This window comes from Salvelinus sp. IW2-2015, linkage group LG19 (assembly GCF_002910315.2).
Source record: "Salvelinus sp. IW2-2015 linkage group LG19, ASM291031v2, whole genome shotgun sequence".
Classification (NCBI taxonomy): Eukaryota; Metazoa; Chordata; class Actinopteri; order Salmoniformes; family Salmonidae; genus Salvelinus; species Salvelinus sp. IW2-2015.
The window spans coordinates 1,052,141-1,064,202 of record NC_036859.1 but is presented as its reverse complement, the minus strand read 5'-3'; positions in this window follow the sequence as shown (position 1 = coordinate 1,064,202).

Below are 12,062 nucleotides of genomic sequence, written 5' to 3'. Positions count from 1 at the left end.
CAGTACAGAGCTTGCTCAGGAATGGCAGCAGGCAGGTGTGAGTGCATCTGCACGCACAGTGAGGCRAAGACTTTTGGAGGATGGCCTGGTGTCAAGAAGGGCAGCAAAGAAGCCACTTCTCTCCAGGAAAAACATCAGGGACAGACTGATATTCTGCAAAAGGTACAGGGATTGAACTGCTGAGGACTGGGGTATAGTCGCTTTCTCTGGTGAATTCCCTTTCCGATTGTTTTGGGCATCCGGAAAAAAGCTTGTCCGGAGAAGACAAAGTGAGCGCTACCATCAGTCCTGTGTCATGCCAACAGTAAAGCATACTGAGACCATTCATGTGTGGGATTGCTTCTCAGCCAAGGGAGTGGGCTCACTCACAATTTTGCCTAAGAACACAGCCATGAATAAAGAATGGTACCAACACATCCTCCAAGAGCAACTTCTCCCAACCATCCAGGAACAGTTTGTTGATGAACAATGCCTTTTCCAGCACGATGGAGCACCTTGCCATAAGGTAAAAGTGATAACTAAGTGGCTTGGGGAACAAAATATTGATATTTTGGATCCATGGCCAGGAAACTTAATCCCATTGAGAACTTGTGGTCAATCTTCAAGAGGCGGGTGGACAAACAAAACCCACAAATTCTGCCAAACTCCAAGCATTGATTATGCAAGAATGGGCTGCCATCAGTCAGGATGTGGCCCAGAAGTTAATTGACAGCAAGCCAGGGCGAATTAAAGAGGTCTTGAAAAAGAAGGGTCAACACTGCAAATATTGACTATTTGCATCAACTTCATGTAATTGTCAATAAAAGCCTTTGACACTTGTGAAATGCTTGTAATTATACTTCAGTATACCATTGTAACATCTGACAAAAATATCTAAAGACACTGAGGCAGCAGACTTTGTGAAAATGTATATTTGTGTCATTCTCAAAACCTTTGGCCACGACTGTACTGTGATTTCAGTAGATTTTTTTTAATCATTAGTAAAAATGTAAACAGTTTTTCCTTTGTCATTATGGGGTACTGTGTGTAGATTGATGATAAAGAAAAAAAACAATTTAATACATTTTAGAATAAGGCTGTAACGTAACAAAACGTGGAAAAGTCAAGTGGTCTGAATACTTTCCGATTGCACTGTATTACGTATTGAGGAATATAACTTATAATTGCCTCATGAGCTTAGTTCAACTGTCGTATCCCATCAGAACGCAAAATATAAGCTTGCTTTACAACGGTATCACTGTAACACTGTATATCCTCAAACTATGGATGGTCAGTACTTGCATCSATAGCTGTCTATGAATTTGAGWGTGGTTGCATTWCTCCAGCACYGTCCCTCCGCTGTTTACCAAAACAGAGTCGGGGTGCTGCCTTTGTTGTTATTTTAACAGCAGATTGCCCCTTTTATACAGCCCAGGAAATAAAATAACCTAGGAGCATTTAGCCCCATGAGGGGAAAATGGCATTTCGTATTATCTTAACATTTTAACAAGCTTTGGGATTATATTAYAGTAATGGTAATCCTACATACAGCTGTGTGCTCAGGATTCCCAGATTGGGGCGTATGATGACACACACACACACGAATGCCTGTGTGCACCTACAGAACGCTTACAAAAGCACAGATCAAGCAAGCAGACACACACACACTAGCACAGGCACACACACACACACACACACACACACACACGCACGCCATACTGTACACTTAGAAAAAACTGTTATTTGGAATTCTAAATAGAACCTTTTGGTTATTTGGACGAGATTGAAGAACACATTACTAATAAAGGTTMTAYATACAGTACCAGTCAAAAGTTTGGTCACACCTAGTCTTTCAAGGGTTTTTCTTTAATGTTACTATTTTCTACATTATAGAATAACAGTGAAGACATCAAAACTATGAAATAACTCATAGTAGCCACCCTTTGCCTTGATGACAGCCTTGTACACTCTTGGCGTTCTCTCAACCAGCATCACCTGGAATGCTTTTCCAACAGTCTTGAAGGAGTTCCCACATATGGTGAGCACTTGTTGGCTGCTTTTCCTTAGCTTTTCCTACAACTCATCCCAAGCCATCTCAATTGGGTTGAGGTTGGGTGATTGTGGAGGCCAGGTCATCTGATGCAGCAATTCATCAGTTTTAGCTGTTTTGCATTGACATATATATAAATATTAATGATGCTGCTGCATGACTCTTTATGGCAGGGGGAGATCGAATTCTTTTTTGATTCAAATAAATGAAGCCAAAGTCAAATGATAAACTATAGGCTAGATAAATAAAGTTGTATTAGAATTTGAGTACCGTTTGTAAGATAGTTCGCTCAGGAAAAAGCCAGGCTACTTTAATTTGCCGTTTTACAAGCTAGCCAGCTAACTCTTTTAAATAAACTTAATTTGTATTATGGCATATGGAGCTACAGACCAAGCCTGACATTSCCAATTAGCTAATTATTACTTTAATTTCAGTGTTTCAGTGTGGAGTCAGATGAGGGAACTATTAGGTTTCATGAAGCCATTAGACTGTTGCTGACCCCTGTTGAATGTATGTAATGGGCAGTGAGCTGACAGAGCATGTATGTATCTAAATTAGTGATAATAAATTATGTATAATAACTCTGGGTGATTCAATAGGCTCGTTAATCATTACATGACTTTTAACACACTATCTATGTTTTGCTCAGTCTGGAAGTAACCAACTATCAGAGGCAAAGGATCTCTCKTTTGGCTGCTGCTGACAACRGCTACATGTAAGTTGTTCTTCTRCATCATAATAAGTATATGTTTGCAGAGCATTTTGTATTCATTTTAGTAGATTTACAAATGCTTATTTCTCATTTCTCATGTTAGTGCTCATTTTTTAATCTCCTCAGGAACCAGCCAGGCAACAACCCGTACTGTAGCTGACTGTTCCATAAAGAAGTTAGAGTTGGTACCAAGATTGGCGTGGTCCATTATTTAAACAGAGATGCCTCCCTGGCCCCCAGTGCATATTTCCAAACTATGTTTGCATATAATGACAATACTATTTCAAAACTATGCTGGTATTCTTTTGTCCATTACTTGTTTATTCTATTATATTCTTTGCTAAAAATAATTATTCATTAGTAGTAGCCATATTTCATAAATGTCACCATACAGGGTTCTATATGGAACCAATTTTGGTTCCGTGAAGAAGAACCCTTGGTGTTCTGAACAAAGAACCCTATTAAAGGGTTCTATATCAAACTTTTAGGGGTTCCATATATGAAGCAAGCGACAGAACACTTTTTGTTCTATATGGAAACTTTTTTCTACGAGTGTAATGCTCTCTGCTCACAGCAAGGCCTACTCACGCTAACTAAACTAAACAGAGATAACATTATAACATACCAAAATCATAATCCTGATTGAGTCCCACAGCTCCCGAAGCTCTGTTTAATCATCTCTCGTCTGTGGTACTCTCTGCTATTGTATCTACTCTGTTGGTTGGGGATCTCTGTATGTGACACACAGAGGTCATCTAGTTGAAATGCTACACAGTGAGGGGGGGAAGAGAGGGGGGGGTAAATTACAGGCACTCAGTCCTTATCTTCAATTGGTCAACAGTGTGGCCCCATAATGTTTGTTTGTTTATAAAAAAAAATCTAAAAGAGAGAAGTAAATGTTGTTTTTGTGGTGTTTGTTTTGTTGAAGCCGTGATTGTGAAGGTAAATTGTTCTGCAACCATATATTTATGGTGATGTAGGTGGATTTTAGCGGAATACCATAACATGGTGCCACACTTGTACTGCCAGGAAACAGAACATTTATGGTAAAAACTGAGAAGTTAAATACGGAGAAGTTATGCAGTACTCACCATTGAGTTTAGGCCTAATGAATATTGGCCCTTGGAATATGTGAGAGAGGTAGTCAGACAGAGAGGCAGAAAGAACATCTATAATGAAGAAAAATGTAAATGCAACATGCAACAATTTCAAGAATGTACTGAGTTACAGTTCATATAAGGAAATCAGTCAATTGAAATAAATTCATTATGCCCTAATCTCTGGATTTCACATGACTGGGCAGGGGCGGAGCCATTGGTGGGCCTAGGAGGGTATAGGCCCACCCACTGGGGAGCCAGGCCCAGCCAATTAGAATGAGTTTTTCCCCACAAAAGGGCTTTATTACAGACAGATATACTACTCAGTTTCATCAGCTGTCCAGGTGACTGGTCTCAGACAATCCCGCGGGTGAAGAAGCCGGATATGGAAGTCCTGGGCTGGCGTGGTTACACTTGGTCTGCGGTTTTTAGTATGGTTGGACAGCTTATGGTAGATAAATTAACATTAAATTCTCTGACAACAGCTCTGGTGGACATTCCTGCAGATAGCATGTCAATTGCACACTCCCTCAAAACTTGAGATGTCTGTGGCATTGCGTTGTGTGAAAAAACGGCATATTTTAGAGTGGCCTTTTATATTCCCCAGCACAAGGTGGACATGTATAATGATCATTCTGTTTAATCAGCTTCTTGATATGCCACACCTGTCAGAAGGATGGATGCTCACTAACGGAGATATAAACAAATATAGTATACACTTTGTGATTATGGGGTGTTGTGTGTAGATTGATGAGGAAAAAAACGAATTTAACCAATTTTAGAATAAGGCTGTAAAGTAACAAAATGTGTAAAAAGTCAAGGTGTCTGAGTACTATCTGAATGCACTGTATATCTAGGAGATATAAGAAAGCTCACAAAATATTTTTGTTTTTTGGACTCATATTTCCCTGGTTTTACCGAAATCCTGGTTGGAGGATTTCTTATGATGTATTCTTTGACTGTCTTTTTTGCCGTTTATGAATGTGTTATTCAATGGGCTATATGGGCTAAGGCCAAATTCAATATGTTATCAAATCATTTTTTAATATAATTTTCTAAATTCTAAATCAAATAGCCAAATGATCCGTGGCATGCCAATATGAAAACAATTCTATATGTTATCTCACTAGAGGGATARGAGTATTGGGGTTATGATTAGGGAAAATAKGATTTTTAATGGTCATATTTATTGGAGGAAACACCATTCAGCTGACAACCGAAGTCAGCCTGCAGGCGCCCGGCCCGCCACAAGACTTGCTAGAGCACAATGAGACAAGTGAAGCCCCCCCCCAGCCAAAGCCTCCCCTAACCCAGACAATGCTGGGCCAATTGTGCACCACCCTATGCATCTTCCAGTCACGGCTGGTTGTGACACAGCCTGGAATCGAACCCAGGTCTGTAGTGTCGCCTCAAGCACTGCAATGCAGTGCCTAAGACCGCTGCGCCACTCATGAGGCACATGGGCAAACATTTTTATGCTCCAAAAAGTTCAGAAATTTGATGAAAACAAAGCTGTGCCCACGCTTGTGTGTGCGTGAGAGCATGATGAACATGCCTTCTCCACCACATCCCCCAACCAACATTCCCTACACCAATGGACAAATAATCCCTTTCTTTTGCCAATTTTGTCCTGTTTCAGGATTGGACTCAGGAGATAATCTGGGATTAAAATGACCATTGAGGGCTGGTCTATCTGTCCCTCATTCATTTACAATATCTGACCAACATGTTCAACATCCACTGGTCATGTCCTTTGAGTCCAAACACATACCAGTACAGATCCTCACATACTTGGAATTTTTCAAACTAATTCACTATTTACCAGAGCTAGCATGCTAAACAATGCGTTATGAATGACTGCTGTTTCTCAGAGTTGAGGAATAAGATTATAGCCTATTCCCAGTCTGTCATACACTGAGTGTACAAAACATTAGCAATTAGGCCAAACTGAGCAATCAGGGAGAAGGGCCTTGGTCAAGACCCCATTGGTCACTCTGACAGAGCTCCAGAGTTCCTCTGTGGAGATGGGATAACCTTCCAGAAGGACAACCATCTCTGCAKCACTCCACCAACCTGGTCTTTATGGTAGAGTGGCCAGACAGAAGCCACTCCTCAGTAAAAGGCACATGACAGCCCGCTTGGAGTTTGCCAAAAGGTACCTAAAGGACTCTCAGACAATGAGAAACAAGATTCTCTKGTCTGATGAAACTAAGATTCAACTCTTYGTCCTGAAAGCCAAGCGTCACGTGTGGAGGATACCTGGCACCATCCCTACGGTGAAACATGGTGGTGGCAGCATCATGCTGTGGGGATGTTTTTCAGCAGCAGGGACTGGGAGAATGGTCAGGATAGAGGGAGAGATGAATGGAGGGACCTCAGACTGGGGCAAAGGTTCACCTTCCAACAGGACAACGACCCTAAGCACACAGCTAAGTCAACGCAGGAGTGGCTTTGGCATACGTTTCTGAATGTCCTTGAGTGACCCAGACAGAGCCCGGACTTGAACCCAATCGAACATCTCTGGAGAGACCTGAAAATAGCTGTGCAGCGACGCTCCCCATCCAACCTGACAGAGCTTGAGATTATCTGTAAAGAAGAGTTGGAGAAACTCCCCAAATACAGGTGTGCCAAGCTAGTAGCGTCATACCCAATAAGACCCGAGGCTGWAATTGCTGCCAAAGGTGCTTCAACAAAGTACTGGGTCTGACTACTTATGTAAATGTTATGTCAGAGCAAGGAAGAGAGGGGGGAGAGAGAATGGGAGGGGTATGACGAGAGAGGAGAAAATTAGAGATGAGATGATGAATGAATACTGGCCTTGGGGATCTCACCCACCTCTTATGAACAGCTCCCCATCCTCCTCCTCCTTTCACTCCTCCTTCCTCCTCCTCCCTGTGCGTGTGTGTGTCATGCTTTTCAGGTCATGAAAACTGCATGTGAGATGGCCTATAAAAGTCTCTTCTAAACAGTTGATGTTGAGATGTGTTTGTTACTTGAACTCCGCGAAGCATTTATTTGGGCTGCAATTTCTGAGGCTGGTAACTCTAATGAACTTATCCTCTGCAGCAGAGGTAACTCTGGGTCTTCCATTCCTGTGGCGGTCCTCATGAGAGACAGTTTCATCATAGCGCTTGATGGTTTTTGCGACTGCACTTCAAAGTTCTTGAAATGTAYCGTATTGACTGACCTTCATGTCTTAAAGTATTGATGGACTGTCGTTTCTCTTTGTTTATTTGAGCTGTTCTTGCCATAATATGGACTTGGTCTTTTACCAAATAGGGCTACCTTCTGTATACCCCCCTACCTTGTCACAACACAACTGATTGGCTCAAACGCATTATGAAGGAAAGAAAATCCACAAATTAACTTTTAAGAAGGCACAGCTGTTAATTGTAATGCATTCCAGGTGACTAGCTCATGAAGCTAGTTGAGAGAATGCCTAGAGTGTACAAAGCTGTCATCAAGGCAAAGGGTGGCTATTTGAAGAATCTCACATATAAAATATTGATTTGTTTAATGCTTTTTTGTTTACTACATGATTCCATATGTGTTATTTCAAAGTTTTGATATCTTCATTATTCTGCTACAATGTAGAATATAGTAAAAATAAAGAAAAACCCTTGAATGAGTAGGTGTTCTAAAACTTTTGACTGGTAGTGTATTTCCCACCGTAAAGCATGGAGGAGGAGGTGTTTATGGTATGGGGGTGCTTTGCTGGTGACACTGTCTTTGATTTAATTTAGAATTCAAGGCACACTTAACCAGAATGGCTACCACAGCATTCTGCAGCGATACGCCACCCCATCTGGTTTGGGCTTAGTGAGACTATCATTTGTTTTTCAACAGGACAATGACCTAACACACCTCCAGGCTGTGTAAGGGCTATTTTACCAAGAAGGAGAGTGATGGAGTACTGCATCAGATGACCTGGCCTACACAATCCCCTGACCTCAACCAAATTGAGATGGTTTGGGATGAGTCGAAYTGCAGAGTGAAGGAAAAGCAAGCAACAAGTGCTCAGCATATGTGGGAACTTCTTCAAGACTGTTGGAAAAGCATTCCAGGTGAAGCTCGTTGAGATAATGCCAAGTGTGCAAAGCTGTCATCAAGGCAAAGGGTGGCTATTTGAAAAATCTCAAATCTCAAATATATTTTTGATTTGTTTAACACTGTTTTGGTTACTACATGATTCCATATGTGTTATTTCATAATGTTGATGTCTTCACTATTATTCTACAATGTAGAAAATAGTACAAATAAAGAAAAACCCTTGAATGAGTAGGTGTTCTGAAACTTTTAACCGGTAGTGTACATATTGACGCCGTCCTTTGTGGATATCTGAATTCTCAGTAGGTATAGGACCAAAACGGTAATCCTTGGTAGAAGATGCTAACATAAACCAGGTAAAGTGTGGTATACCTCAAGGCAGCAGCCTTGGCCCTCTACTGTTCTCTATTTTTACTAATGTCCTACCACTAGCCTTGAATAAAGTCTGTTTGTCTATGTACACTGATGACTCAACATTATACTACCACAGAAAGTTAAATCACTGCAACCCTTAACAAAAAGCTGCAGTCAGTTTTAGAATGGGTGGCTAATAATAAGCTATTCCTAAATATACTGAACAAAAATATAAACGCAACATGTAAAGTGTTGGTCCCATGTTTCATGAACTGAAATGAAAGATGAATATGTGGTTTAACATTTGATTTGTTACATGGAATAATGAATCGAAAAAATTATGGTAATCTGTTTTTATCCCCAATAAGAAAGTACTAGCCATAGAGCTGCCAACTTGTAGTTCTAAAAACCGGTTCGTTCAGCCTTTCCAATGGGAAAATCTATGTGGAAAGAAAAGGGTTTTGGGATAAACAACAAAAATAAGGTCTGAGGTTAACACAGGCTTAGGAGATTGTATCCTTTTTGTTCTGTRAGAATATCAGTCAGTTAACATGACCTTTATGAATTATGAAGCCTTTTTTTACATAGTGCCCTTAAAAAGTATTTATTKTCAGGCGTGTGCGTACTTGTGGTGAAGTCAGGTGCAGGAGAGCAGAGAATTGTTAACAGGCGCACACTTTATTTCGGCAGGAGAAAGATTACAGACGGACGCAGCTGCGTCAAAAACCTCCAGCCAACAAGGCAAAGTGTAAAGCGCKCAAAAACAGTCACAAAACATGAATTTTAAACAATTCAAACAAGCCTCATGAAATAACACGGAAATAACGAACGCCAGCCTGGCGCGTTACAAAAAACACGTAACACACAAACAATATCACACAAAGACATGAGGGRGAACAGAGGAATAAATACAKGCAGTGTAATTGGGGAATGAAAGCCAGGTGTGCAAAACAAGACAATACAAATGGATAAATGRAAAATGGAGCGGCGATGGCTAGAAAGCCGGTGACGTCGACCGCCGAACACCGCCCGAACAAGGAGAGGAGCCGACTTCGGCGGAAGTCGTGACATTTATGCCCTTGACTTGACAGCATCTCTACTTCCTAAGGCGGCTGAAGAAATTCGGCATGCCGCTCCRGGTCCTCTCCAAATACTACCGCTGCACCGTTGAGAGCGTCCTGACCGGAGGCATCACGGCCTGGTACGGGAATTTATCCGTCCATGACCGCAAGGCCCTCCAGCGGGTGGTGAAGATGGCCCAGTACATCATTGGGACCGTGCTTCCACCCATCCAGGACATCTAATCGAAACCGTGCCTAAAAAGGCACGCAGCCTCATCAAGGAACCCCACACACMCCAGCCACGAGCTGTTCTCTCACTTACCATCGGGCAGACGGTATCGAAGCATGAGGTCTGATATCAACAGGCTCAGAGACTTTCTATCTACAAGCCATCAGATTGCTGAACACTTGAACTGGACTGACCACCTGCTCTGATTACCGCACMTTATCAAATCAAATCAAATGTTATTGGTCACATACACGTGTCTAGCAGATGTAATTGCAGGTGAAGTGAAATGCTTGTGTTTYTAGCTCTGTCAGGGCAGTAATATCTAACAAGTAATGTCTAACAATGCTCTCAATTGTGCATCTGTAAAAGTTTGTGAGGATTTTAGGTGCCAAGCCAAATTTCTTCAGCCACCTGGGGTTGAAGAGGCGCTGTTGCACCTTCTTCACCACACTTTCTGTGTGGGTAGACCATTTCAGTTTGTCAGTGATGTGTACGCTGAGGAACTTGAAGCTTTCCACCTTCTCCACTGCGGTCCCGTCATTGTGGATAGTGGGGTGCTCCCTCCGTTGTTTCCTGAAGTCCACGAGATTCTCCTTTGTTTTGTTGACGTTGAGTGAAAGGTTATTTTCCTGGCACCACACTCACAGAACCCTCACCTGYTCCCTGTAAGCTGTCTCGTCATTGTTGGTAATCAAGCCTACTACAGTTGTGTCATCTGCAAACTTGATGATTGAGTTGGAGGCGTGCTTGGCCACGCAGTCATGGGTGAATAGGGAGTACAGGAGGGAGTATAGGGAGTAGGGAGTACACCCTTGTGGTGCCCCAGTGTTGAGGGTCAGCAAAGTGGAGGTGTTGTTTCCTACATTCACCACCTGGGGGCGGCCTGTCAGGAAGTCCAGGACCCAGTTGCACAGGGCGGGKTTCAGACCGAGGGCCTCGAGCTTAATGATGAGCTTGGAGGGTACTATGGTGTTGAATGCTGAACTATAGTCAATGAACAGCATTCTTACGTAGGTATTCCTCTTGTCCAGATGGGATAGGGCAGTGTGCAGTGTGATGGTAATTGCATCGTCTGTGGATCTATTGAGGCGGTACGCAAATTGAAGTGAGTCTAGGATGACAGGTAAGGTAAAAGTGATATGATACTTGACAAGTCTCTCAAAGCACTTCATAATGATAGAAGTGAGTGCTATGGCGATAGTCATTTAGTTAAGTTACCTTGGCTTTCTTAGGTACAGGAACAATGGTGGCCATCTTGAAGCATGCATACTGGGAAAGGGAAAGATTGAATATGTCCGTAAACACACCAGCCAGGGCTGTTCTTGTAGTTGGATGGAAATGATCCAACCATTATGTAGAAATGATGTTGAATATAATAATAAACAACATTAATCAATATCTCCAATATTATGTGAATAAATGTCTCTAGAGGATCTAGTCAAGGTAGCGAGCCTTGCGTCAGCACTAGGTATGACTATAATGAACATGTGTCTAACTTGCACTGTTCTGCAATTATTAAGAGACTAGAAACAAATAGGTAGTCCTGGCGACTAATGTTCTAGAATGAATTTATCGAGGCAGCAGATCAGGGATGTCAAGGTGGGACCAAAGCATATGCTATGTGTATAGTGTATGTAACAACTACCAATAGACCTACTCAATTATAAGTGTATATTCAATCAAAGAATTACATTGTAAAACAAGGAATGCATTAACCTCAATTAAAATAATAGAATGGATTAGTCATGAAAGAAAGTCTCAAACAACTACAGTGTACATGAAATACATGATGTGTTACAGACTACTCAGAGTAAATAACTATCACCAATACACGAATAAAGGACCATGGATAATGATTGCTTGAAAATGGCCTTGACTCTTCAGTCTGCAGGTCAACAAATGCTATACAAAACCATAAATCTATACATGAATAGAAAGGAAATTCTGATGAGAAAGAGGCTGTATCCCACAGCAGTCTGCAGGGGCGGACTGGCCATCTGGAAAATGCCATTTTTAACCTAGTGGGCCTGTCTAACTTGGGGGTTTTGTGCAAAATGACAATTATCTGGCTAATAATGGGGCCCTTGAGGACAGAAATGGTCCGGTTTGTGGTCCCAGTCGTCCCCTGACAGTACATGTTACTTTCAGATTAGTCGTCAGACTTTGAGGCCAATATTTTGACCTGTGAGACTTTCATCTGATTGCGTTCTGAGGTCTAGCTACCAGAGGCATACACTCAGTAAACAAAACATTAAGGACACCTGCTCTTTCCATGACATAAAYTGCCCAGGTGAACTCCATATTAGGAGGGTGTTCCCGAAAGTTTGGTCTACTCAGTGTATATTTACATACAGTAGCTCTGAGGTCTACAGTACCATTTAGTTGGCCTGATCATCACCAGAGTCCATGACGCTAGGGACACCAATGGAAATTAAGTCTCTGACTTTGTGTTATTTACTGTGTTTTAGTTTGTTTTTACTGACAAATAAAATCWATCTATCAAGCAGAGTGCTAATCTCAGCTGGTCAGTGAG